General features: G+C 45.0%; 3 long non-coding RNA genes across 3 annotated transcripts in view; 1 reads left to right on the plus strand and 2 right to left on the minus strand.

Moving 5' to 3' along the window:
- LOC137478906 (uncharacterized) overlaps positions 1–1932 on the minus strand; it is a 27538-nt gene extending 25606 nt beyond the window's left edge. The window contains exon 1 of the long non-coding RNA XR_011001872.1: positions 1800–1932. This is a non-coding gene — a long non-coding RNA (uncharacterized lncRNA). The remainder of the gene's footprint in view (positions 1–1799) is intronic.
- The window catches only part of LOC137478933 (uncharacterized), a 10075-nt gene extending 1304 nt beyond the window's left edge, over positions 1–8771 (plus strand). Inside the window, exons 2-4 of the long non-coding RNA XR_011001885.1 lie at positions 408–1343; positions 1381–2383; positions 5180–8771. This is a non-coding gene — a long non-coding RNA (uncharacterized lncRNA). The remainder of the gene's footprint in view (positions 1–407; positions 1344–1380; positions 2384–5179) is intronic.
- Positions 8772–9159: 388 nt separating this feature from the next.
- Positions 9160–27386, minus strand: LOC137478925 (uncharacterized). Its single transcript, XR_011001882.1, has 3 exons — positions 23178–27386; positions 15611–21236; positions 9160–12446 (listed from the first exon to the last, which is right to left on the minus strand). It is a non-coding gene; the product is annotated as an uncharacterized lncRNA (long non-coding RNA).
- Between the last annotated feature and the right edge of the window lie 156 nt (positions 27387–27542).

Raw genomic sequence — 27542 nt, forward strand, 5'->3', positions numbered from 1 at the left:
TTTATCCAGCCAGTTTTCCACTGTTTTGCTTTTGGATTTTTGCAGTTGCAGGGTCTGAGTGCTCCTCCTTGCAAGAGCATCCTTGCTCATCCCTCAGCACACTAATGGTGCCAGAGGTGGGAACGGGCCCTGTGGGCTGAATTCCCACAGGAAGCTCCTGTCCTCACCCCAACAAAAACACTGGGAAGCATCCTGAAAAGAGCAGTGAGATACAGGCATCCACAGGCTGGGCCCATCCCATCCAGTAACAGTGGACATAAAAATTAAGGGGAAGAAGATTAAGTCAGTGGCCTTTTGACCTTTGGCATTTTTCATCTCATCTGCACACAGGCCTTAAAGATGAGCAAGGCAAAACCCAACAGTCCATATTTCCCAGTTTGTTTTTTCTCTCACTTTGTCTTATGGAGCGGTGGTTACCCAAGAAATCTGCTGCCTGCTGATTTTCATTAAGGGACCAAGCCACACTGGTAGGAAAACCAGAACAAGCACAAAAGTCATCTCTTGGCCCACCATGCTGTTTGTGAAACACCATGCAGAGGTAAAGGCCTTTAGGTTACCATGTGGAAACCCGGCTGTGATTTATACCTCCTCCTCATCCTCCCTCCAAGGGACAAAGGGCTGCCTTGGGGAGGTTCATTTCACCCTCCAGAGGACTGGCAGCATCACTGCTTACTTTGCTGCTTGCTGGCAGGGCACAATCCCAGCTTTTATGAGTCATCCACCTAGCCTGTGCAGTACGGGATCCACAACCTGGAGTCCCGGCAGCACTCACACGAGCCTGTTGGGAGCAAACCTCATGCCAGGGATGGCCAGCTGCCCTGCAGTGGAATACACAGCAGTAACTGTGCAAGGGTGATGGGAGATGGGGAGAATCGGCTGCCTTCTGCTTGAGCTCTCGTGACTGACCAGAAAAGTGAAGTGAAAGAGCACAGTGGGAAGCTGCAAGGTCACACTTTGGTTCTAGTTTTGTCCAGATCCTTCTGCAGAGCCTTCCTACCTTCCACATGCATAATTCATCCCATGTCGCTCTAACTAAACTTAAAGCCCCTTGAGGTAAGTTGGTGCAACTTTCCCATGAGTGCAGGCTCCTGACACTGTAAGATTAGCAGCTGAAAGAAAAAAAAAAAAAAAAAAACCTAAAAAAACCAGCTTTATAATATCTTCAAAACCTCCATCTTTAGGTAACAGATAAGTGGCATAAACACTCAAAGTATGTTCCTCAACCACAGGCAGTTTTCTGTTAATTCATGCTAAAGTACTCCGAAAAGGGAGGTCACCTTCCTCCCAAGCTGCAAAGATGACTTCAGGGAGGAGCTGTGACCACAGGTGTCCCTGTGGTTTGAGTGCTCCTCCTTGCAAGAGCATCCTTGTTCATCCCAGACTTGCCTGAGTATGTGAGGGTTGGCATGAAATATAAACAGTAGCAAGCAGACGGTGTTTTAGGAGGAGAAAATATCAAATTTATGGCCAGAGATTGTGCTTACAGTTACAACTGCAGCCTCACCACCTGCTCCTCAATATTGCTACCAGCCATGCCACAATAGCTTCAGCCCTCTGAACAACACCTTTTCCACAGCCTGGTCATTGCACCCTCAGGAAAAAAAAAATCAAAACAGGCCAACCTGTTCCTCAGAAGACACACTGGCATGAACTCTGCTCCCCAGCTACACCTCCAAATGACAGGAGCTGCAGAGGGGGAAGAAGGAAGAAAATGTGGCTCAAACAGATCTCCTCTATTAAAGAGTCAGCACAGGAGGAGATTTACGTGCACCAAAGTGCCAAAGACTGCCAAAACTTACCTAGCATTTATTTGCAGAGCTGGGAGGAGAGCAGGGAGGTATGGCCACCTAGGCTTCCCTCAGTTGGTGCCTGTAGCAAGAGCAAGTGTTCGCAGTTCAGGAGCTGTGTCTCGTGGTCCTGTGCCATACATAGGAAGTGTCAATCAGTCCCTCATTATCTTGTATTCTTTGAGATCCCTTTCAAAGCCTATTTAAGGGTATCTAAAATAACATAGGTGTTTGCATGACAAATTCCACACGTTGCGTACACAGACTTGGTAGTTTTCAAAAGTGCTAAAGAAATAAATTCACTGTATCCTACTTCATGCTTGGCATATGGCACCATGCTCCCAGCCTAGAAGGAAATAAAACAATCACTATATTGTATGATACGGGTTACAATGAAGTGGCTATTTTCTACTGTGCTTTCACTAAAGTCCTGTCTTTCCAGGATGAAACCTTTATATTTGGGAATACTGAGCAGATTTATTCTGACACCCGTTCTCTGGGGAAAGTCTGCAGCTTCTCAAAGATGGATCATGGATACAGCATCTTGATGGTCACAACCCACTGAAGCGCACTCATTATCACCCATCCCAGCTGACGTAATTAATCCTCAGTAGTAATGCCTTATTTTAATTGTCTGAACTCTGTTAAGGCAGGACCAAGTGCCCTTAACTCCTCCAATTCTAGGAGCTCGATTTTCAGCTCACTTCATGGTTTGTTTTTTTCTTTCACTCTTGCACTGTCTTTGCACTAAATCACATACCACAGACCACACCTTGGGGAAATCCGTATCTTCAGGCCCCTGTCCTAGCCCAGGAAAAAGCTGCTTTTACATGGAAGATGACCCTACTTTGAAGGTGTCACTTCCGCCCAAAATGTCTCTGAGATAAAGACTACTTGAGTGGGGATAAGCAGAGTCGAAGCTGCATGAAGCTGGGCTGATCCAGAGCATGGCCAGGGCACTCAGCTTCCCTGGGAGAAGCCTGGAGATGCCTGGCTGGGGGCCAATGCCTAGAGATGGTCTCCTCTGGGGCTGTTGATACTCAGCAATGAGTATAAAATAATGTCACATGAATGGGCTTGGGGGCAGAGTGACCGCTCCTGAAAATCTGAGCCAAAAGTGCTCACCCAGGTAGTGAGTGAACTGGCAGAAGCACAAGCCTTCATTCTCCTTCTTGCTGGATCTCTTCTTTAGCCACAGACTCCATGGTAAAAACTTATCTGCTGCAACTTTATATAACAATTATTTTACCATTAGATTTCAGAAAGCACCTGCAGAATTCAGTTAACTTGCCACACCAAAAAAAAAAGAAAAAACAAGGTACTTCAGATGAAAAAATAAAATGATGACATTGTTTTCAAGGGTGAAGCCTTTACACTTAATAATTAAATATAACCCTCTATTTGCACTATTGACCAAACTTTAATGGAAATCCTTGAGAACTTTACTTAATACACTTTAATGATAAAATGTAAATATGGCATTTTAAAGCAGGTAACAAACTTCTTTTGCAAACAACAGGAAGTATTTTGCCCACACCACCAATGTTACAGGTGATCCAACTGAGGGGCCAAGTGGACACAAACTGTACACTTTTCCCTTTCTATATTTACTGGTGTAAATCAGGAGCAATTCAACTGTTCAGTAAGCATAAGAGAAACACAGGGGTATGTTGTGGCTATAGCATATTCAGCTATGGGTTTATAGTTAAATATTTTTACAGTATCTTTTACATTGGTGCTTGGGGACTCCCAGGTAGTCAGAGATGCAATTAGATAAAAGAGGCTGTTTGACTTTTCATCCTTATTCCTTCCTGCCTTGCTTTTGTGGGTTTAAAGCATAAATCTTTCAACTAATTAAACACATTTGAATATTCTGTTGTGTGTGCAATGAATGTATAATTAGACTCAAGAGAAAGATTATGTGCTTTTGAGCTGACACTAACACTTCAGCATAAAGGTACCCCAGGCACCACTAAATGTAACCTATGAGCTCCTGCTAATAGTACTCTGCCTCTGATCTCCAGAGGATTATCTTACTCTGGAGCTCTTATAGGAGCTGTATACTGAAAGGGGCCTGAAACAGATACCCTGTAATTTACATCCCTGCTTAGTGCCTCCGTGAGGAAAGGCGGCCTTTGCTCCAAATTGTAAGTGTTTTTTTCCTTCTCTGCTTTTCAGGTCTGAAATTAAGGCACATGATCTTCAGGGTGCAGAATGCAGTAAGGAACTTCTGGGTGGTTTCAGGGAAGGGAGTGTATTTTTTTTTGCCTTTTTTTTTTAAATTCATATTCAGTACCACTTTTTCCCCTATAAACACAGAGAAACCTCTTAAATTATACTAGGCAAAACCCCGCCTTTCTGCTCCAAAATTAAAGATATCTGCTGCTTTATCCTCACCAAGCACTACCTCCTTGTGCTATTATTTACTATACCTCATAAATATCAGTCCTTTTCCTTTCCTCTACTTGGCACTTTTCCCATCAATTTTATGCTGCTGTGTTTTGTTTTTGTTGTTGTTTTTTAACAGAGGTTACCCTCCCAGCCACCACATGATAGTGATTTTTTTTTCTTCCCCATTTTGTGGTTGGACCAGCTCAGACAACTAGATAAATATTGTGGGGAGCTGACCCTTAAATATCGGGTTTGCCTGTATTTTTTCACAGAGGTCTTTATTTCCTTAAGTTGTAGGTGGTCTCTTTAAGACAGCAGGGAGACGAACCTGGTGTAGTGAAAGGAGGGGAAAAAGAAGAAGCAGAAAAATCCCCTTAGGATGTTTCCTGTGGTAAAACAGAATAAGGAATATTTTCAGAAACAGTAAGAAATATTTTAGGGCAGCTCCAGAAAAATTCAAATCCAAATCTTGTAGGGTTCAGTGAACTCTGCAATTTGTGCCTTTCCTCCAAAACCCGAATCCAGGCAACTTGAACCTGATTTTAGAGTGAGCAATGGGGACCCTGGCATTTCTGTACTCCTTGGCATTTGTGAAGAGGGTTGTGTGGGGTTTTTAAGATGTCATTTTTTTCAGAGCAAAGTTTGCTTAAATAAACAGTGGGCTAGCTGCTGAAAATCAGCCTCTATCAATTATTGTCAGCCACAGATCCAGATGAGGGGCAAAGCTCCTTTACCAGCAGTATGGCTTTAGCATAAGCAATCTGCAAATTTTCTCTTATCTGAAAAAGAAAATGATACCTGGGCAGGCCAGGAGATAACAACAGACAGGCAGCCTCAATGTCAGCAATACCTGTGACATTGCTAGCATTACCCTCGGGTTAGCATGGCAAATCACACCGTGCCATTGCAGTTCAGTCCCTTTTCCGTAGGGTCAACCTCCTTTAAAAACTTCCTCCAGCAGGAGGCTGGCTTACATTTGTTGTTGTTTACACTGTCAATAGGACGTGTCCTCTGCCGGCACTGAGGAGAACTGTACTGGAGAAGACGTAGGATCTGTGTCAGTGTACTTGATCCCCGGATTTCATCACACATAACTTCACTGCAACTGCTTTGCTTTACCCCTTGCTCAACAACAAAGAGGTACCCTGACTTCAGAGCTTTGTATCTGTGCCCAGGCTTTAAGGCTGACGTACCTCAACATCGAGAATGAAGTGCAAAATCTCCTTTACTGTTCCAAAAGCATGCAGTTTGGAAAGTTCAGAGATGAAGAAGGTGCTCAGTTAGGGAACACTGTGTGCTGGTCCCAGCTTATGGTGACCAACTCCAAACAAAGCTGCTCCTCTCCCTGGGCCATATGTAGTCAGGTTGGCCCCACTGACACCCTTCTGCAGCCCACCCCTAGCCATGGTAGAGCTGCTCTGTGCCACTCACTGTGCTCTGCTTCTGAGCCTTCCAGGGCTGCAGGTACCTGACATAGGGCATCTCCTGGGACCCTTCTTCACTTTTCTTAAAGGCCTTTTCTATTGGGAAGGAAACCCCAAACTGTGTCTGCCTATTCACATGGAAACATACCGTGTATCTCAACTGGAGCTGCTGAGGCAGATTGCTAAACTTAATTACCAGTTCCAAGGGCTGAGACAGTGAATGACAGGTCAATTCATGCAGTGAGCTAGCAAAGATTGCTGATAAATGCTTTCTAATTGAAAGGATGATAAAACAACTATTAGTCACTGAAGAGCTTGAAGAATGAGTTAGTCCTGGGTTTTTTTACACATGAAGAGCAAGAAGTGCTAATCTCATCAGCACTCTGTTGTCATTTCCTACCAGCCTAGTCACTCAAAAGGTCCAGAAGGGATCATGAGTAACATTTTAGAGGGGTGACCAGTCACTGCTCCCTCAGTGGAGATTGAACAGAAATAATTATTAGCAATGTGGATAAAGTCTATTGGACTCTGGAGAACATCAGACATTTCTGTGAATTAGGGAAAAATCAAAGAACAAAAATAACCTCTTGCACACAACTCCATTGGGAAATCAGTTGTGTTAACAACACAATGTATCCTTTGCAGAGCACTTTTCAGCCCAAAGTGTAAGATGAAGGCTGTGGCATCAGAGGTCCAGGTACTCAAGGCCCCTCTCCAACAGCAGCAATGATCTGCTGAATACAAGCAGTTTGAAACTTGGAGACTGAACTTTGCCCTAGAAAAACCTCTACATGGGCACATGTACCTGCTTGTCACTCAGGCATTAGGACAGTCACTCTGGCAGCAGGGCACAGCAGTCATACAGGATGAGAAATGCTCTTACATTGTCACAGCACAAAAAATCAGTAGAGCTGCACTGCAAAAGCCCTGTGCCTAGACATGACCCAAAAGTTACCTGCATTAAGTGACAGAACACTGGGTGCTGGGAAGGCAAGAAAACAGCCACCACCCATTAGCAGGAACCTGTGCTGCCTTGTTTCCACACTATGCAAGGATGGATTTTTTTTCTGCTGCTTCTCTTTCCTTTCCTCCTCTTTGGCCAATCTTTCTAGACCAGGAGATGTTCAGAGTGAGACTGCCAGTGTACTTGCTCTCTACCTAACACGAAGGGCTACAGCCCTGGCTTAAGCCTCTGGCTACTACTGTCACATGGATAATCATCCAGGACACTTGCACACACCACAGTGCTGAAATGGTAGCCATGTTAGAGGTGAGCTTGGGACGTGGCCAAGTGACACAGGTCACAGAACACGTATAAAGTGAGATTTTGCCAAAGGCAAAAGGTCAAGGCATATTTGCACCCTTAAGAAGCAGACCTCACTTTCTGCATTAGGACGTGCCTTACTTTCCCTTTTTTCCCCCACCAACATCCACACACAGTTCTCACTACATGGTATTTGGTATCTGCAGTGTGAAGCCTGACATTTTCCAGGAGGTTGCAGTACTCCCAAAACTGTGTTTTCCATGTTTAACTAGTGACAGATTTACTGTCTCTCCACCAAAAACTGTGTAAATTCTTTCCTCAAAGAAGACCATTTTTCATGGAAAAGAGTGTACCTGGCTGTTGCATCTGACTAGATATTGACATGAGGGGAGCGAGACAATATTTACACTAACCAGTGTGTGAAAGTAGTCCAATGATGACATGATAACTGTGCTTGTATTTATGGATTGAACAAGTTTGTAAATAATTCCAGATCCCCAAACTCTTGGAAGTCCAAATCAGTCTTGACCAGCTCATTCTTCTTGTGCTTAGTATGCTTTGCCTCAAGTCAAAAGCCCCTGGCTATGGACAGACACCTTCTTCACAGTCAGATGTGCAGGTAGGTAATTTTGACAGAACTGCATGAGGCAAGTCAGATCAGTAGCTCTGCCAGTAAAATCTTAGAGATCTAACTTGCAAAGGAGGGATAGAGCAAAACATTCTTCCAGCAACTGTGTCCAAAACATTCTTCCAGCAACTGTGGACCAACATGTCCAAAGTCAGGAGTGTAGTGACTACAATATTATATTAACATTTAAACTAGGAGCCTCATGTAGTGCCTGACCATTAATGAAGGTCACTTTGGGCCACTCACTTTACACCACATCTCAGACTTGATCTCCATATGCTCTACATGTTATAATTACGTATCAAATAAAGTTATGCATATATAATTAGGCATCAAATATATATTGGTTTAGTTTATATAGTCTCTAAGAGTACTATCCCTGTTGCACAGGCACCTTTGTTGGTATAAAACTTTCCTTTACTGATTAAGTAAAATATATTCCTATAATATATTTATTTACGGATTTTAAAAAATTTGTTTGTACTTACATAAATATTTCTAACTTAGGGATAAGCTGTGCCACTCTACATCCATACAAACTACTATGTGTCCATTCTCACTGCAATCTTTTCTACTGGTGTTTGGAAAAGGGCACCTGCTGAAGCAGTGCAGTCCATGGTTGTGGTGGTTATAAAGCTTCAATATTCCTCCCAATAAAGATATGAATACACATGTTCCACACATACTGTGGAATAAAAGAAACATATCTCAATGCCACAGAAGCTTTTCTCCTTCAATCTATGTTTTCATCATCAGTGAACATCCTTTGGATCAAAGATTGTTGTTTGATCCCAGGAAAAGGTTAACAGTGTCAGCAGCGCTTAGGCAGTTGCTCCAAATGGCCTTCCTAGGGGTGCACTACAAATCAGATCAGGCAACTAATCCCCCTTTTTTTTAATAAAAACATATTTAATTTTTCAGGGTGCCTTTTTTTTCTCGCAACATTTTTTCAAGCCAGCTGCAGCTGCATCCTCCATCTCCTCAAGCCACAGCCTGAATTAGCATCCATTAAAATTAATAAGACAGATATCCCAAGTTTTATATTTCATGCTTACAGCCAAGCTGAGCAGATGTGATGCATGTTTACAAATGCAGAGACATTTTGGGAGTTGCCCTGTTTGATGTCTGGACTTGTTTTGTACACACTCCTCATATTGCTGCGAGTTCTTGGAGGAGGATTCTTCCATGGTGACTTTACTAAATGAAATAAAATGAAGCCTCCTTCTGTTTAAGTCAAAGGGAACTTGGCTTATAGCTTTTCTTTTTCCTTTTTTTTTCCAGTTGCAAGATATCTCTTTAGCCTATATCTAACTGTGTCATCAGTAATTAGGCATGTAAAGGAAATCAATCTCAACAGGGATGCAAGATTCAAAACCTGCCAGTAAGCAGAAGATAACAACTCTTTTTAAGCACAAGCTCTTCAAAATTATGCTTATTAGTGGAATACAGTCTCTGAGTCAAACTCCCAGATAACCTAACAATAATTAATTTTGTTGAAAAGAATAAGCTTCAACTGTTGTGCTGACCATAGGAATACAAACCACTAAGACAAAGCCTGGACAGAGTTCCTCTAGGCTGGGAAGTATGAACAGCAGTGTGACAATTGTGAGACAGCAATGTAAAAAACAAAGATACCAACTAAGCTCCCCCCCCCAAAAAAAAACCCTCGTAACAGAAATTTAGGTCTGGGAAATGCATGTCAGCCAGTAAGGAACTCTGTTCCCGTTAGCCTGGAGATTCACAGTGTCCTGACCAGGTGCAAACCACAAGGACCACTTTGGGGGAATTTGTTTTCTCCAGTGGTGGTTTGCATCAAAAAGTTTTCTCTGATAGTTACTGGAGCTAAGATTTCCCACCCAAGCAGACAGGAAAACAAGGCAAAGCATAGATACTTTTTCATCATACATGTACTTCCATATCTCTCTACACACACAGTCACATGCAAACACAGAGAAGGTCAAATGTGGAACTGAAGAGAGGCAGTGTCCCTTCCCTGATTAAATGTCTGCATACGTAACATCAGGTTCAAACACTAAGGTGATGTAAATTGGAAATGCTTTGTTTAAGTCAATGGGGTTAGGCCATTTGATGCTCATCCAAAATATCTTCTCTAAGTATGTAGGCAGGCCATGCCTTCCTAAATCTGAGCAGATCCACTGTGTCAGAGGTAGCTTATAAATAATCAGTTTTACTCTTTTTTTCCTTCTGTCTGGAGTCTATTAATCTATAAAATTTGGGAAACAATGAAAACCCACTGCAGTGTATTATTAGATTTTGAAAAGTCCTGCATTCAACAGTTGTAGTTACTTGCAGGAGTTAGATTAACTGAGTTGCTCTAGCAACTCGGTTCTTGAGGTGCAGTCAGCAAACCAAGACTACAAAAACAAAGAACCCACAAATCAAGCCCACAAGGACAGGCAGCTAGTTCCATTGCTTCTGACAGCAAAGTAGTTTAAGCCCTGCTTTCATTGGCCACGTGTGTCCTTAGTGATTTTGAAACTGGGAAGGACCTATTAGATATGTTGAATTGGGGTACTGCCAGTAGCTATTGCTTTCAAGACCTTTACACAGTGAGATGGGAAGAATGTGTCCATGAAATAGATACTGGAGCCTCTGTGTTTGTGCATGTGTGAGTCAACTTTAGAAGGAAAAAGGCCTGAATGAGCTAGGTTTGTAAACTTAGCTCCCTTTGGGAGAACTCCTCCTCCAGAAACCTTCTACTTTTTCAGAAAACACACATTCTTATTATTCCAGCTCTCTCATATATCTTGTAATTCTTACATGCAGTGAGATTAGTGTCTACATTGGCATGAAGGACTCCTGCAATTATGGCACAAATGAGCAATAAAATATCAAGACAGATACACACATTGATGTCTAGGAAGGTTTAACATGCTGCTTAACATTCATGAATAAGAGTGCAGGTGTACCCAGATACATCTCTATCTTTGCTTTTATAATTTTCACGTAATGACCTTATTTAGTCAAAATTCTTCTATATCACAGAAAGAGACACTTGGAAGGCACTTGGAAGGACACCACAACACTTGCCTGTCTGTTTCCATCTTGCATGCATACCCTGTGATTTCAATTCCACCTCCAAGTTGGGCTGAAGTGGAAGATAAACCAGGTGCCACTCCAGAGCATCACTCTGATAGGGAGACAAAGACACCTGTGGATGGAGAGCAGCTTAGAGGACACAAAGCTGACCACTGCTCACACTGCATTACTTGCTCCACCCCTTGACTCTGTGCCACTTCCAGACTTGCCTTGTAGCAGGCTCCATGAGCCCTTTTATCAGCCCTGACACCCAGGAATTGCCTGTCTTTGTGATTTTAGAGCTCCTGCTCGATCCACAGCTGGTAATGGAAGCAGCCAGGCATCTGGAACAATTGGCAAGTCCCTATTGCCCTCCCACGGAGTGGGGTGTGCCCTCCCATCCATTTGCTGTCTGGACCAGGAGTGCAGGAAGGGCCAGGGGTCCTACCCCACATGCAGCCATGGCAGCCGAGCTCAGCTGGGAGGCGCCTGCAGCTCCCAGGTTCGAGCCCTCCACGTCCAGCAACTGGAATTTCTCAGATGAATGCTCCTGCCCTGGAACTCACTCCCCTTGGCAGCTGCTCAGACCTTGAGTCTAATAACCTTCAGGGCACCATACAAACTTTATTCATTTTGTTTAACCTTTGATTAACTGAGTTTCTTCTACAGTTTTCTCTGGGATTGAGGCCTCCATGGCAAACAGGAGTAAGAAACAAACTTCTTAAGTTTTTCTGCTAAAGACAGCAGGGCAACAAAGTACCCCATACTATCTAAAACAAAAAACAGTACTGAAATGTGTACAAGAAAACAACCTTAACATTGATAAACCTAAAAACACGGTCTATAAAGAGTTGACTGCCTCTGCTTGTCTCTTTGGCAAAGAAAACATTTCTGACACAAAGCAGGGCCAAAATAAAATGCAGAATTAATCTCTTCTTTAATTTGTAAAAACACCTGCTATGCTAAGGATGCAAGAAAAGTATTTCTTTCCTCTCTGAGCAATTGTTAGAGCTACTGCAGAGCCATTTTGCAATTGTGAATACAAAAGCAGATGGTTTATCTGGCAGTCAAGCTGTGATTATGATGAAAGTCTGAAGACTGGTGCTGGCATATGCATGATCCCCTGTGCTGCAGCTCACCCAGTCTCTTTTTTTTTTCCATGTCACAATTTTGTCATGAAGTTTCTGAACCCCTTGCCTGTGGTTTCAGATCATCTCCTGCATCAAGTGAAGGGACTGCCTCAGGGAAAGACTGCCTAGCTAAAGGCTCATGTCCTAGTTGCCAGGATGAAGTAGGGGAGGGGAGAGGTTTAAGGGATTTTAAAGTGTTCCTTGTAATTTGACAGTTATTAAACATGTTCCTGCTCTCTTAGTGCCTCCAGCTTCTTCATAACTTGGTATGTACCTGCAGAACTCCAAGGGTTTCTATGGAGCTCACAAGGTGAAAAGAAAAATCCCTGTGTTGTTCCCAAAGCACTTCAAAATTAATTGGCTAGATTGTGGTGTAGAGGTTTGTTGAGATTTTTCAAAAATCCTAACAATTTCTGTGGCCCAAAGCAGGACTGGCTGACTTTCAGAGTCAGTGTGGTTGGAGCATGTTGCATTCCCTCAAAGATAAGAGAGAGAATCATTTCACACTTTGCCCGGATGTGCAGTAACACTGGAGGTACGTGAATCATGGCGATAAATGTTGCAATGCACAGCAGACTCTTGATTCAAAGTCTTCCCTTTATGAAGCTTTCCTATCTCTAAGAGAGTATGATGTAGCTCTTGGATAGATCCCAGATGTGGGATCCCACTTCAGCACAAACCACACTGAGACCTTTGTGGCAGAGATGAGTCCTGTCTTCCTGGCCAGACAGTGCAAACACAGCTCAAACCCGCTCATCTCCTTTGGGTTGGACCTCGTGAGACCTGGAAGGAAGAAATGAGCACTCCAACTTTTTGTGCCTCAGCCATAGAAAAAGGACAATTTGTGCACGGCTGACACCTATTAACCCAACGATTAATGGTTCATACACTGGGCTTTCAGTTCTGCATATTTTCAATTTGATCCCAGTTAGGCAAGGTAGTGTCCACCACAGATATGGCCTCAGTGTTTTGGGGGGAACCAGGCAAAACCTTGTGACTTCAGCATCTAGAGCTGCATCCATATTTTGTATACTGCCCAGCCCTGCTTTGCATTAACAGTTTTGGAAAACACCATTACAAGAAGAAGGGAAAACCAAAATTTTCCTACTCTGTGTGATGAAGATCCCACTTGGGAAATCACCTACCCCACTACTACTGCAAACAAGGTGCCAGGCATAAATATTTCACCCAGCTGAAAGTAAATACAGATCCTTTTGCTAAACCTGCAGCTCCAGGCAAACAGAAAAAGCTTAAATGAAGGTGTGAGACCAAACATGAACTTCAGCAGCATGAGTAGGCACAGTGCTGGGGAGCACAGGGAAGCAGAGGTGAAATCATTTAGCAAGAGTACATGGTGGGAATATGAGTGACTCACAGGAGCAGCAGCTTTCATTATTTCAAACCATTGAAAAACACCCTTGGTCCCCACACCAGGGTGTGGCTGCACATAATGAAGTTGTCTCAGGTTTCAAGTGGTGCATCAGTGGGGCATCTGGGTATCCCTGGGACTCCTCCCTGCCCCTTGATTCCCAGGCAGAGTGGAGGGCTCTGCTCTGGAGGGCTGCCCACATTCCTGATGTTTCAGGCAATCCATGTGGCAGGGGAAGGTAGCCCCCTGCCCAGGATGCACCCCTGTAGGGATATACTGGCAAGGGGATCAGCCTGTGTGTTGCTGTGAAGACAAAACTTTGATCTTCCATCTTCTGAAAAAAGTAAAGTGGTGGGAAGGATAGAGAGGGGAGAGGAGGTCACAGAGCATGTAACCACCCAGCCATATTGCCCACCACCTGGGAATCCCCCGAGCACGGGAGAGGGCTTCCTTTGCCAGAAAGCTCAGCCAGCTGTTTTCCCAAAGGGCTCACTGGGGCTACAAGTATCTACACATAACAAGAAGCATCTTTTAGCCTGCTCTGTTTTTTATTAAGGACTTAGTAAGCACTTTCTTAATTCATTTAGTGACATATTTCCTTCATTTCCCAAAGCCAGTCATCCACTGAAATTACTGACCTTAGTAAACACCAGAAAAAGAGTACCATTCTTTTCACAGAAAAGCTTGGCATTAGTTCCCAGTAGCAAGGGCAGAATCCTTATAGAAGAAGCCAATTAAGCAATAAAGCACAATAAAGTACAGCCTATTACACTAACATAATAATTCACACCTACAGTATTGCTACTAGAATCACACCTGCAGTGTTCCATAAAGCCAAAAGCCAGGAACTGTTAAAACAAGCTAGCCAGTTTATTATTACGATATAATTTCTGCCTGGGGATACACTGCAGAAAAGATAAAATATTGGTATGTGCTCTTATTAGAGTGTGAACAAAATTCTGGGTTTTAAAAGGGAAATGAACAAGTGGTTTAATAGTAAAGTCCGATGGAGCTTGATTAATTTAAAATTATACAAAGCCAAATGCGGAAAATTAGCTAGTGGGGTGGGAGTCTGCAGCAGAACAGGAAAAGAGTGGATGAGGTGACACAATGGCATCTCGCATCTGGTCTGTTGCCTGCTATCATGGGGCAGGTATTTAGCTGACCTTAACTGAAGGACCTCATTGAATCCAACAGAACTATTATGGACATAGAGCTAGCTGCTGGGCTGGAAGTAATTTGATAGAAAAAAAAATTAAGTGCTTAGTCTAAGTATCTAGCATGCTTTCCCTTTGAAACATCCCCCAGTGATAACTATCATAATCATACTTCCTTGCTCAGGTTGGTTACAGAGGAATTAGACAGCCATCACCCATTCTTGCTCTATGAAGAGTTTCAGCTGTGTTAAAGGCATGGGACATGGCACTACTCAACCATGTCAGCAGAAGGTCATCCCATCCTGAAGTACTCCCAGACAAGGAAGAACTAAAAAGATCCAGACAGGAGAGACCACCTTTCTTATGGCACTCCCCAGATACTTCAGAAAACAAAAGAAAGGTGTTGTTTTCTTGCAGCATGAATGGAGCTGGATGTTCCCATTTCACTTGGTTATGACCCTAATTGGACCAGTTCCAGGATATAAATGATAGAATGGTGCTGTGGTACTTGTGAAGTACCTTTTCCATTTAGAATTGTGGCTGGCCAGAGAGCAGAGGTAGCCTGCTCCTGCTCCAACACCTGGAAGATTCTGGGGGTTCATGGGGAAGCTGAATGATGGCATTCAGTCTTAGTGCACCTGTAAGAGTGCCTGGAGCTGCCCCTGGCATCACAGGCAAAATAAAGGCACTGCCCATTCCCACGCACTGGCTAAGAAACCTACACCTTACTGTGGGCTCCTTTGGCAGGCTGGGGCCCTAACTAACAAGCCCCACAACTTTTGTGTCTCCTCATCACCCTGATGGCCCGAGGCCAGTCTCCTCAGCCCTGCTATCACATCCTCCTCCTGCCTGGCCTCCTCACCCTCTGCTTTCCTGTCTGCCTGACGAGCTGCCAAAGAAACAACCTTCCCACTGCTTGGACCTTGTCCCCGGGTGCCCCTGGGCAGTGATGGTCACACCAGATCTGCTGTATGGAGGCTGCAGCCACCTTCCCTGGTAACACTTTAACTCTAAGCAGCCAGGCAGGCAGGTGAAAGGTCAGGGTGGTCCCTGTATTGCCCCTGCTGACAGAGTCCATTTCCCTGCTGTGGCTCACCACGGTCCTACAGACTGGGTGTCTATCCTGCCCAGGTGCTAGCCTGCATTCTGGATTCCCAAGAGTACCTTTGGGACAAAAGCCAGACATGATGCTTGCCCACCACCAGATGCAGAGGACTGGAGGGCACTTGACCTCAATGTCACTGTGCCCTAGGTGTCCCCTCAGATCTCCAGACCATGGAGTCTCCAGGAGTCCATGTGTGACAAAACCCAGGGATCCAGGCACTCTGTGAGGAGCTGAACATAGAACCTGGTGGAAACTCCATAAATTAAAGCCCACAGAGTTATTCAGGATTACCACTAATTAGTTAAACAAATCTTACCCTCTGTGATTTCCATGGAGACTCATGGCCCCAGCCTCCACTGCTTCTCTTTGGAGCTGAGACGTTATCAGGGGCACTTCCCTCAAAACTGGGTTGAATTGCAACATTTTTCTGTGGCAGTATTTGCTTTGGTCTGAGGATTTCTGTTGCAAAACAAACAAACAAACAAAAAAAAGCAACCCAAAACACAACAAACAAGTAGATAATTTCTAGGAACAAATTAATGTGTTTAAGGACCAAGTTGGAAGAAGGGGGTGAGAGAAAAAAAAAAAAAAAAAAAAAAAAAAAAAAACCAAAAAAAAACCAGTGAGGGACTTTAGAAATGCCTGGAACATGCCCAGAGCTTGTCCTAAAGTGAAACAGGGTGAAAAAGGGTCAGATCTTTTTCTTTCAAATTTGTATTCTACCTGTTTAAGTGGCTCCTTGAAAACTTGTAACAGCCAAAAGTGTGTTTCTCTGCTCTGAAGTAAAAGTAATCTGGTCTTCCTCTGTTTTTTTTTATGAAACATCCCTTTACAAAGGTATATGCTGCTCTCTATTCAGCTCCCAAGCTGCACTACTGAACTACCACAAGTACATACCATTAATTCTAAAACCTAAGAATACAGGGGAAGGGGAGTGACACTTTGTACACTCTTTTTTTTTTTTTTTTTTTTTTTTTTTAAGAAGCCATTTCTAAAGATGTGGCAAGGGGGGGAAAAGTGCAGAAAGACACATTTTATATTAAAACCAGATGTGGAAAGGAGGGGAAAAAATTAGGTTTGTGCCAACCAGCATCAAGGAGAATTTTTTGTGTTTCAGCTTCGGAGTTGAATCTGCAGCACGCCATGCCACATGCTGATATCCATCAGTGTAATGACTGCGGCATCTTAGCAGCATAACACTCCTGCCAGCAGAGAGAAGGGAGTTGGTAAACTAAAATCAACCTCTTCTCTCCATCTATTACGGTATAACCTTTTGGACAGTTAGTGAAAACCGGTTCAAACTGTGCTGCTGTCCAAACTTCAGACACATTGAAAAGCCTGCCTTGGCCCCAGGCCAAAGTCCAGTGTTTCATTACCAGTCTCATGTCTTTCTCTCCTTTGACTTCCATTACCCACTTATTTTCTATAGCTTTTTATTAAAAAAAAAAAAAGAAAGAAAAAAGAAAAAAGAAAAGAAAATAAGTATCCTTATAGTACAACTATCTTAACAAATTCTGGTACATGTCACAAACCTCGTTAATTGATTCCACATCCAAAACAGAAGACTTGGGCTATTTTTGTTGTTCAAAGCTGTACATTGGCCAACATCCTCTGCATATAATTAACCCCCTATTTCCATGGAATCTCTGCATTAACTTATTACAGACTCAGCTGGTAATGAACTCCCAGGAGAAGTCCACACACAAACATTGGCCATTGGGTTCGCTGCCCACGTGTATTAAACAAAAATTAATCTCGTCTATTTGGTTATTCATTTGGTGTCTTTAAATTGGAGGCGTTTTTCTGCTTCGTTTGATGCACACAAAGAAAGAGGGATCTGGCTACTGAACTTTATCCAGAAACATCCATGTGTGGAGCAGATTAATGGGAACTTTTCATACCCATAATAGCTTTACAGCAGCGAAGTAGAACACGCAGTTCTCCCTGGGTGACTATAATGCTCTGGGAGACAGGGAAAACAAATGTGGCTAGAAGATAGTAATGTTTTGCTCATCAAGTGCTGTGTAGTTTAGACATCATTAAAGTGACGTGTTTAGAACTGAACCTGGGAGGAAATTTTGTTAACGTGGGGTTTTTAGTTTTGTTTTGTTTTTTGTGGTGCAGTCAAACTTTTGGACGTGAAATAAAAAGAAGGATGTGACAGACAGAGATGTCCCAAAACAGCTGCTGGTATCAAGTGGCGACATGTAAAATGGTAAAAGGGAATTGACAAGGCAGACTAGTAAGGAAAAGAAGTGGAAGCAGCAGGGATTACTGACTCTCCCTCTACCCACTTCTCACTGGAAATGGTGATTTCTAAATAAAGAAAGCAGAACAGATATTTTTATATCACTTATAACTTAACTGGTAGGAACCACCTAGCTGAAATCCCACAGAGCAAGGTCCTTCTCCAGGCTTTACACTGACCACAGCTCAGCCACCTTACTGCTGTGTTTTTCCCCATGGGATAAGGCAGGGTAAGAATAGCAGTGTCCTCTGGAAAATGCTCTGAGAGCAACTAGAGAAGAAGACCTTAAGTGGATAATTCTAAATAAACTCACTTCTCCCCTGCCTCCTCGCCACCTCTCAAACTCTTTCTCAAAAAGAGGGTGGCTCCTGGGTTTTGGGGTTGCAGTCTTCAACAGCAATCATCACTATACCATGTGTGGCTCTCTCTGGTCCCTTGGGCTCACATGGAGGTGTCCTGAAGATGTGTCATCAGGACCAATGATCTCGTCTCCCTGCCATGGACACAAAAACTGTTTCTTGACGTTAACTGGCTTTGTCAGGTCAAAAACATCAAGGTCATTCCATCTGTGCCAAGGAACTTCCTCAACCAGACCCTTACAAATTCACACTCTAACTTTTGTGGACACTACTAATCCCATTTCTTGCATGAGATCCAAATGTAGCAAACCTGCCTTTCTCGTAAATGCCCCTCCCTGCCTCTCATGTGATTTTGGTTCTATTTAGAAAATACTCATTACTTGGAAAGGTATTTATGCAAATTTTCAGTCGAGGGTGTGCCATGTGCTGTGAAAACCCACAGTACTACCTAAGTCACCTCCTTGTACAATATTCCTGCTGTTGTAGGACATTGTGAAAGACAAGCAGACCTGGCCACATGCTTCAGGGTCCTCAGGATTTCCCCTGCCCCAGACAAGTGTTCCTCTTCCTGCAAACCAGGGATGGAGCCCCTCCAAGACCAGCACCTCAGAAGTGGCCTGAGCAGACTGAAGGACCACATGCAGCACAGCCCATTCCTCACAAGGGAGCTGCTAACCAAGATCAATGCTGAACAAAACCTCTGCCTTTCTCTGCAATGCCATCATTTTCAGACCAAGCTTTTCAAGCTCACCTAGCACTTGCTCAGGTGATTAAGGGTTGGGCTGGCAATTCCCTGCCTAACAGCACCCAAGCCAGTTGGATTAAATTTCCCTGGTGTTTGTCTACATGCATCAAAGCCTTGCAGACAAGCAGGGGCAGATGGGCTTGGAGAAAGTTGAGCGTGGTGGCCCAGCTCCTTCTTGGAGGCATCTCTCCCCTCCCACCCCCCACCTCTCCAGCTAGCATCCTCCTAGGCAGCAAGGCTGAGGCAGCAGCCAGGTGTTCCCCACCACATCCCCAGCAGCTGCTGTCCCCCTGCCACCTCAACATCCCACTGGTGTGGAGAGCTACATCAGTGGCAGAGCAGCCATGGGTCACTGGTGTACAGCAAGAAGCAAAAATGGTCAATGTGCCATCAAAAATGGTCAGTGTGCCATCAAAAATGGTCAGTGTGCCATCTCTGCAAACAGCCTGGAGCCCCACAGAGCAAGAAGCACAGATGGGTGCCCCTCAGGGAGGAGGGGACTACCTGCCCTGCACCTCAGCCTTGCAGGAGGGAGTGGCAGGAGCCATGTACCTTGTAATACCTGTTTCAGATGCACCTGAACAGAAAGCATTATAAATCGCTGAAGGGCCTGGGAAAAGAGAGAGCATTCACATCCATGGCCTTAAGTGCTCTTCACCTAAAAACCACCTGCTGAGATGTTGCCATGACTCTTATGGCAATGCCTGCAGGGTGGTGTGTCCTGGGGTGACATTGCCATTCACCTCCTGCAGTTTGAAAGATGAGCAACAGGACTGTGACTGGGTGCCCCATGCCTTCTGTGTCGTTTTCAGGCTGGACAGAGAGTGGATAGGCTTTGTTCATCCAACAAAGGTCTCCAGTCACTTCTGACAGGCTGCCACAACCTACTGGCTGACATCTCCTGCCAAAAAAAGAGAGCAGAAAGCAAATGGTGTACAGAAAATGGAAATCAGGCTTGAGGACAAATACCAAAGCCAGTGAGGATGTGGCTGAGTCCCACCCACTTCTGTAAAGCAGCTTTGCAAGTTCTTTTGCCACTAGTATTTAACCAGTCAACCAGTTCATCTAGTCAGCTACGTCAGCAAGCACCTCTGCTCCAACCACACCACTCTGGTCCTCCAAGCAGTTGCTGTTCAGCACTGTTCAGGCACACCACTGCCAGCTGGAAACACACTGGCTCAGGTACTGAAGCTGTGCAAAAGAGCAGCAAGGCACAGGGGATCAGCTAGCTGCTGGAGGCTGACACAAGTTCTCCAACACAGCTGCCCAGCTTGCCTTTTTCCAGGCACAGGGTGCCTTTTCCCAGGAACAGGGTGTCTCTGGCTAGATTACAGAAAGCAGAGTACAGCTAAGTCCAAGGCACAGCAAGAAGAGGAAGCAAAGCAGAAGTGTCACATATGCATCAAACCCAACATCTGAAAGACACTGCTGGCATTGACTGTACACAGATAATTTCTGCAGGCAAACACATCAGTTGGACGTGTCCAGGCCCATGTTCATTACCAGCTTGGAGATGAAGTTGGTGGGATTCCTGCAGTGCTGAATTACTTGGCTCATTGCTAGCACACATTCTCACATACAAGTTTTTGCACCAGAGTGCAAAAAACATTGTGTAAGAATTGTGACTTTAAGATCAGGATTGCACCTAATCTAGCAGTCTTTATTTCACAGTTTCCATGAAAACAACAGTGTGATTGGCCTTTATTCAACATTTACTAATGCTTCTAAAATACTGGGAAGAATTTTGCTAATCATCCATTTCCTTACGCTTCACAAAAGAGCTGAAATAAACCCTTAAAAATTAAAAGACGTGCAACAACCAGTGGAGGTCTGTAAGCTGCACCAGTTAAGTAACCAGCCAGCAGATTACAGCACAAAAACCTTTTCAAAGGGAACTCGATAGCAGAGCATCGCGGAGAACTCCGTGAATGAAGATTGCTGAGTTGCCTCTGAGGGACAACTTTGCTGAAAGTCAATGAGACCCTAGGGGAGAGATTTAGGGAATTCACTTCTCATTCAGCCTGAAGTATTCTCAAAGCAACTTGGATATCCACACCAATAACCAAAGCCTCCTGCTCAAGCACCCAAAATTCAGACCACCCACAGCTTTCACACACATTCAGGCCCCCAAGGAGAGTCGAGGCTTGCCTAGTGGATCCAGAGTTTCCCACTTCTCTGCTTCTTGTATTTCCTGACTCCATGGAAACTACCCTCAATACAGGAGGGAGCTGCCTATATTAGCAGGGAATATAACCTGGAGAGGAAGATGAGGAGAAAGCAACTCCTACTGCTCTTCAGCCAGCCCCAACCATCCTGCAAGCTTTGCAAGGCTCTGCAAGGAAGAACACAAACCTCGGGGAACCTATGGTGCATGTGATTGCCAGGTGACATCTTCCCAGGAATCTGGTGAAGGGCCAGCTGATGGAAACAGTGACCAGGCAGCACACTGAAAACCCTGGGATTTCAAAGGCTTCCTTGACGTTTAAAACTTGATGGCCTCCATCACGCACTTCCCAGTCAGACTTCCCATGATCACCATACATTTTTTCTTTACTCTTTATGGTGCTCTGGATGAAAGATACCAATCCATCTGTAACCACAGAAAAATAATATTATAAAAAGTCCCAATAAGCTGTTGGGACCCAGTAATTTCTATGAATTACATTAAGTTCAGGAAAGAAAAAACAGGAAATTGATCTACAGTAAAAGCAGACGATGCTGTGTCAGGAAAGAATAGAACTTCCCTATTTATCAAGCCGGGAAATGTCTGCTGGGGTTTTAAAACCCAACCTTTATGTGTCAAAAATGTAAAACTCACAGCAGAGCCAGGCTTCCCAAAGTTTATCTACACAGTTGCAAGCCTTGTATAGACACGAGGAAGTTCTCCCAGCTCAACAAATACCATGATTTTTACAGTGAGTTATTCAGGCCAGCTCTGTGAATGTGTATTTAATTTTCCATTTATTTTGGTTTAGATTAAAATTGACTTCAAAATCAATTATTCTGGTTTCAAACCAAGTTGTCCACTTTGTAACAATTTTAAACTTTGCTCTCAGTTGTGGAAAGCAACTTTCTCACAGAGCAGTGGACAGGACAAGTTTTATTTCACACCTTTGTTTATTTGTGAACTCCTGTTTGGAGCTAGCCTTATTTTAGAATAAAAGCAGTCATGTAGGGACTCAAGCAACAAGAGAGTTAGAGCCCATATAATTATTTCTGAACATTTTGTGTGTGTGCCAGCTTTGTATCACAACACTCATGCTGTATGCCTGTTCTGACGTCATGACATAACTCATTGTAATAGATTATTTGGGGATTAAAACCAAAACAAACAGGTATTATAAGGAAAAATATTGCCACATGAGGGCATGCTTCATCTCTTTCAAAAGCTTGCCTTTTCAACTCAAATCTAAGGCAAGTTATATTTTAAGACCTAGTTTTAGAAAAAGGAAAACTCAGTTTTTATTTATGATTTGCTAGGTTTGTAACATACCAATTAAGTGCAAAATTAGCACAAACTTTGAAAAGAAACATTCTTTGCTTCCATCCGTGGTCACACTATTTTCCTGTGGTGACAGCAACATGCACTTTGGGCTTAGGGCAGAGGAGATGAGCTATCTCAATGCATAATACTCGTGTTCTGTACCACGTTGTGCAAAATAAGCACAGCACAAAATCCAAACACAAAGTTATGAAATACATAAATTTCACCTTTTGCCCAATGGGAACAGCTTCCCGGCCGACCAGGCACGTCAAGGCAAAGGGAGGCACCTCATACTGTTCTCTTGCAAAAGAAGGGCAGGGTTGCAGGGTTCCCCAGGGTTTCCCAGCTCTAACACACCACTGGATCCGTCTCCTCCCAGAAAAAATCTGAGTCTGCAGCCCCTTGACCGTGAGATTGCTGCCAAACCTGCAGTAGACCTTCCTGGGGATTCCTCAAGTCACACGGTCACCCCAACAAAGTGTTCCCTGCGAAGTCCCTCTTTTGGGCAAAACTACCATCATCAAGCTTTCAGTGCCTACCAGATTATTTGCACCAACAGCCTAGAAATTAATTAGGCCTGCAGACGGTACTGCAGACAGGCAGCAAGAGGTTAATCTGTCCACCTAGACAGCTACACCAGAGTAGGAATCCTCAAGGCCACAAACATTCTCTGGTCCTGAAAGGAGGATTTTGGACCCATGGTGGAGCACAGTGATTAATCAGAAAACCACAGCATCCAAGTGTTTGAGTCACTACAAGTAATTTTTTTTTTCTAGTGAGTCAGAGTATCTGCACATTCTTGCTTCCTGGAGACTGGAGTAGTCAAACATGCAGCATCCCACTCTGGTATCACATCTGTGTCATGGAAATGATTTCACAAAACACTAGGATTCTCCCAGCTAATTCTATTCTCTAGTCAGTATCCACTGATGCTCAGCATGCTACAGGATCTGGCTTGAGGTGATTTGTTAAAATCCAATAGGAGGGTGTTTTCCCACATTCCAGAGGAGCGGGGTCACACACAAAGTTTCAGAGCCTGCCACTCACCTGACCTGGGCTCAGCCATTCCTGCCAGAGGAGAACCAGATCCTGGAGCCTTTATCCTTGCCTGATCCAGGGAAGCAGGAAGTTGCAGAAGCTGTAGCTCTCACAGCACACGGCTGCACAATTTTAGAAGTCTGAGCTTGTGCTGACTAAGATGTTCACACTGACGATAAAAGCCAGCTCACAGGGGAAATTTTTCTTCAGTTTCTCCCTTTATCCAAGAGATGTGAATTCACTGTGTGTATCTTTCACCACCGCACCCATGCTCCAAGATGACTTCATCTGGCCACAAAAAGACAGACAAAACACGAATGCTCTGATGCTTGTGAAGACAGGTGCAGTAAAAGCCTTAGGTGGAGCAGTAGATAAGCAGAGAGAAGGGCTTTTAATCCGATAATGTGGAAAATACTGAATTCCCAAATATTTTTGTTGTTGTAAACATCTTTCAATCATAAAATTGAAAGCTGCCAGGCTTTATGTTCTCACTGTAAAATATCACAGGAAAATGCACTGTGGTATTAGATGGGAGTGTCACAAGTATTCTGTGCTAATGGTGAGTACAGTTTTGCCCTTTCTTCTGTGATTGTACCAAAAGTAGTTTTGAATTTATGCCAGAGCACATAAATACCTGGACATTTACATTTGCACTATGCCCCTGGAGGGGCAGACCTGAAAGAACAAGAACCCTGGTTGTTTAGGAAGGGATCAAGTTTCTCCTTATCTCCCTTGCCAGGCCATGAACTGCTTTTTCATGCACCTCCTGGCTTCTCCACCAGCTTTTGCACCACAGCCTGAATCCACCCATCCTCACACACCACCCCTGCTCCAGAGTCCTGCAGCTCCTGGTGGAGCTGTAGCCAGCCACCCCTGCCAGCTGGCTTCGACTGCTGCCCCTTCCTCAAGGACTTTGCACAGCCAGCTGGTCACCAGGACCCAGAAGGGCTGCACTGTGATTTGCTAACAGGTTGGAAAGAGAAACTGGATCCCCCAGAAATAAAAGCAAGGGCAAGGATATGATCAGGCTGTCCTGCTGAGTGCTTAGGGGGAAGATAGGCTTCCCACTCGCTTGCCTGGCCTGTGGTACACACAGCAGCAATGTTATCTGCACCTCTGAGCATCCCAGGCTTGCCTGGCATTGGGAGATAAAGGAATTCTATCATATCTTTAAAGAGGGACAGGCTGTGTGAGAGGTGGCCTGTGGCCCCATCTCAGAACTGGCAGGAAAAGGTCAGCGAGTGTGTGGGAGCAGGCGTGAGGGACACCTGAGTCACACATGGTAAGAGCAGCCTGGCACAGGCACTCACCCAGCTGGGGCAGCGGGATGGCCCTCCCACAGCTTCCTCTGCTGAACAGTGTTCTACGCACAGGAATGAACTCCAGCACCCGAGGAACAGCCTTCCCATCAAGCAAGGAGGGAGCTGCAGAGAGCAGGGTGAAAGGGACTGTCAGTCTGAAGAGCACAAAGGGAGAGAAGTAAAAGTTATGGAGCTGAGCCAAGTAAATTAAAAAAAAAAAAAGAACACAGTGAAAATAAATAGAGCAAAGTAAAAAAATAAATCCATAAAAAATAAAGGGGAAGGAGAAGTAGCCACTTTCTTACTGGCTCCTGCTTCAGCAGCACAGTCCTCTCCTAGCTCATGGAAGGACAAGAGTGGGTCTCACAGGGCTTTTTCCCAGGAGGAACATCACCCAGTGGACAGATCCCACAGCAGGAGCCTTCTGTAGACAGCAGAGGAGCTGACCTCCACCCATAGTGGCCAAGGAGGCTGCCCCACGACCAGGTGGGTGACAAAGGGGCCTCCACTCTCCCTGGGCTCCTTGGCTCAATCGCAGCCTGACCCGTACCACCATTTCAGACATGGCTCTGGCTGGGAGTCAACAGGAAATCAACACCCCTGTCAAAGGCTGGAGCAGCTCAGAGGGCACAGCAAGCCATCTGCAGAGCTAGTGCCACTACTGCTCCCATGAAAACACACGAGAAAACACTTCCTTTTTCAGTCCATGCCCTCCTGAATTAGGCAGGACAAGGACATTTGACATCACCTGCCCATCCAGGTGGCCTGTGCACATCCCTGTGGGGGGACTGCTGCCCAGTACAAAATCTTCAGGGAACATAAGAGGGCACTGGAGATGTCCGCTTTCCTATGTCCATGGCATTGGTTGGCTCACCAGCTTCCCCAATACACACTGATAGGACACATGCAGCAGGGGTAGGATGCAAAATCTCCAAGCCCTTGATTTCATCTGAGCTTTGGTGTTGTTTCTGACCAGCCACCACTTCAGCAGGTGGCATTCTAGCCTATGTGCCAGCATGTACACTTGGAGGTCTCTCTGCCAAGACCTGCCCTTTCTTCACATCACTGCAAGCATGAACTGCCTGGGAGGGTTCCCTGAGTGCTGAGAAGGAAGGGAAACAGCAACATTAAGCTTAAAAGGCAAAATGACAGCAGGATTCAAGCACCGAACTTCCTTTTGTGCCACTGAAAATCCCATCCAAAGTCCCAGCAAAAGCAGGTTATACAAGTCAAACCTGCCCACACACAGGCACTGCTGTCCCTGGGACTTTTGCTCTACTCACAACAATAAATCTGTTTGTAAAGCACCAGCTTCCTGTTCCAGCTTCACTACTTGTTGCAGCATCAACAAGCCCCCTCAGCTACAATGCTGCTCCTTGCCACTCATCCCATCTCCTGACTGGAGCCAGCAGGGCAGAATCCTGTCCACCCCAAAGCATCTCCCGCTGCTCCGCCGACCACCCTCCCGCAGCAATCCTGGCATTGGTGGCTCTTGGGAAGCCGCCAGGCTCCACGTGGCCACAGCTGAGGTGCGAGCACGTTTTGCTTGCAAAAACCTGCACCAGAGAGGCAGCCAGCAGCTGGGCTGAGAAAACTGCTGCTGCTTGCCAAGTCTACATGGTCGCCATAAAAAAAAATATTGCCAGGCTTTTCATGGAGTAAGAGCTAAGCACGAGCTCCCACTTCAGCCCAGAGACAACTGCGCCTGCTTCTCTCTCTGCAGAGGAGAATTCCTCTTTGACTGCACAACAGGCATAAGGGAAACAGCACATGGCAGCAATCATGGGAGAGTGGCAAACAGCCATCCGAAGTGGTGGTCACAAAGCTGTCCAGCAGCTGCAGAGAGAAAGGCAGGGGGGAAATGAGCCAGAGGGGGATGGAGTGGAGGAGGAGGAGAAGTTTTAAAGATAGGCAGATTAAGGGCAGCCTCTCAAATGAGTCAAAACTCACTGAGATGTGGTTACATCTCCCTGTTTAGCAGGAGGCATCTACAAATTAATAAAAAGGAATAAAACCTGGACAACTAGGAAGTCGTAGTCAATCAAATTCATACATATTTAACAGGGACATTCATCTGAATGGCTTGCTTGTAGCATGCTAGAAACAAGTCACACTGCCTGGGAGGCTCACACAGAAAGCTTTGCTCCAGGCCAGCACGGGACAGAAAGGCAGGGGATTGTTTGCTGTGCTCAGGGAAAAAGCAGCCCTGATGTGAACAGACAAGATGAACATGCTGGTGAGGTGCAGGGGAAAGGTTATCTCCCATGCTGGTGAGATGCAGGGAAAGGGCATGCTCTCTGGACCCTGACCCAGGAAGGACAGGATAGACCATGCTCTGTTTCACAGCTGAAACCCACCTCCTGGCACACGCTGCAGGGACAAGCAGGGCTGCTGCCTGTGGAGCCAAGGCAGCTGAGCTGCAGCCCAGGAGACAGCACAGCTGCTCAGGAGCAGCCCCAGGAAAAAGCTTTAGCTCTTGTTTTCTGGTCCAGAGCTCTCGCCGTCAGTGCAGGAGCACGGCTTTGACAAGAAGCCCCAGAAAGCTTCTTGAAACATGTGCTGGGATCATGACTGACATTAGAAGGATGAGGGATGGAGGGATCACATCTCCTTTAGTCCCTCTAGCAATGGCCTGGATCTAGGCATAAATGGGCTATAAACCTATTGCCACACATCCTGGTGGGTCCTTTCAGAACTGCATTAGTGGGAATTCAAGCCTAAGAGACCCACACTGCATCAAACCACATTACTTCCGCTGCACCTCTGCCTGGGCACTGGCTGAACCAATGCCCTCGCGCAGGGCTCTACAGTGGCATGTCCTGTATCAGAGTTGCTCAATGGGCAGCCCTCAGCAATCTTGGCATTTGATGTGAACCCATTAGGATAAAAATGGGAAACCCAAACTGGGTACCACTGGCTTGGGTTCCCCCTGCCTACTGTCCTCCACTGGCAACCATATGGAACACAAAAACAATTGTTACTAAGGTGAGGTCCCTCTCTGTCCAGCACAGCCTGTCACAGGAGTTCTGCAACCCAGGCTGTGTCCTCGCTGACACCTGCTCAACCTCAGAAA

Source organism: Anomalospiza imberbis, chromosome 1 (assembly GCF_031753505.1).
Source record: "Anomalospiza imberbis isolate Cuckoo-Finch-1a 21T00152 chromosome 1, ASM3175350v1, whole genome shotgun sequence".
Lineage (NCBI taxonomy): Eukaryota > Metazoa > Chordata > Aves > Passeriformes > Viduidae > Anomalospiza > Anomalospiza imberbis.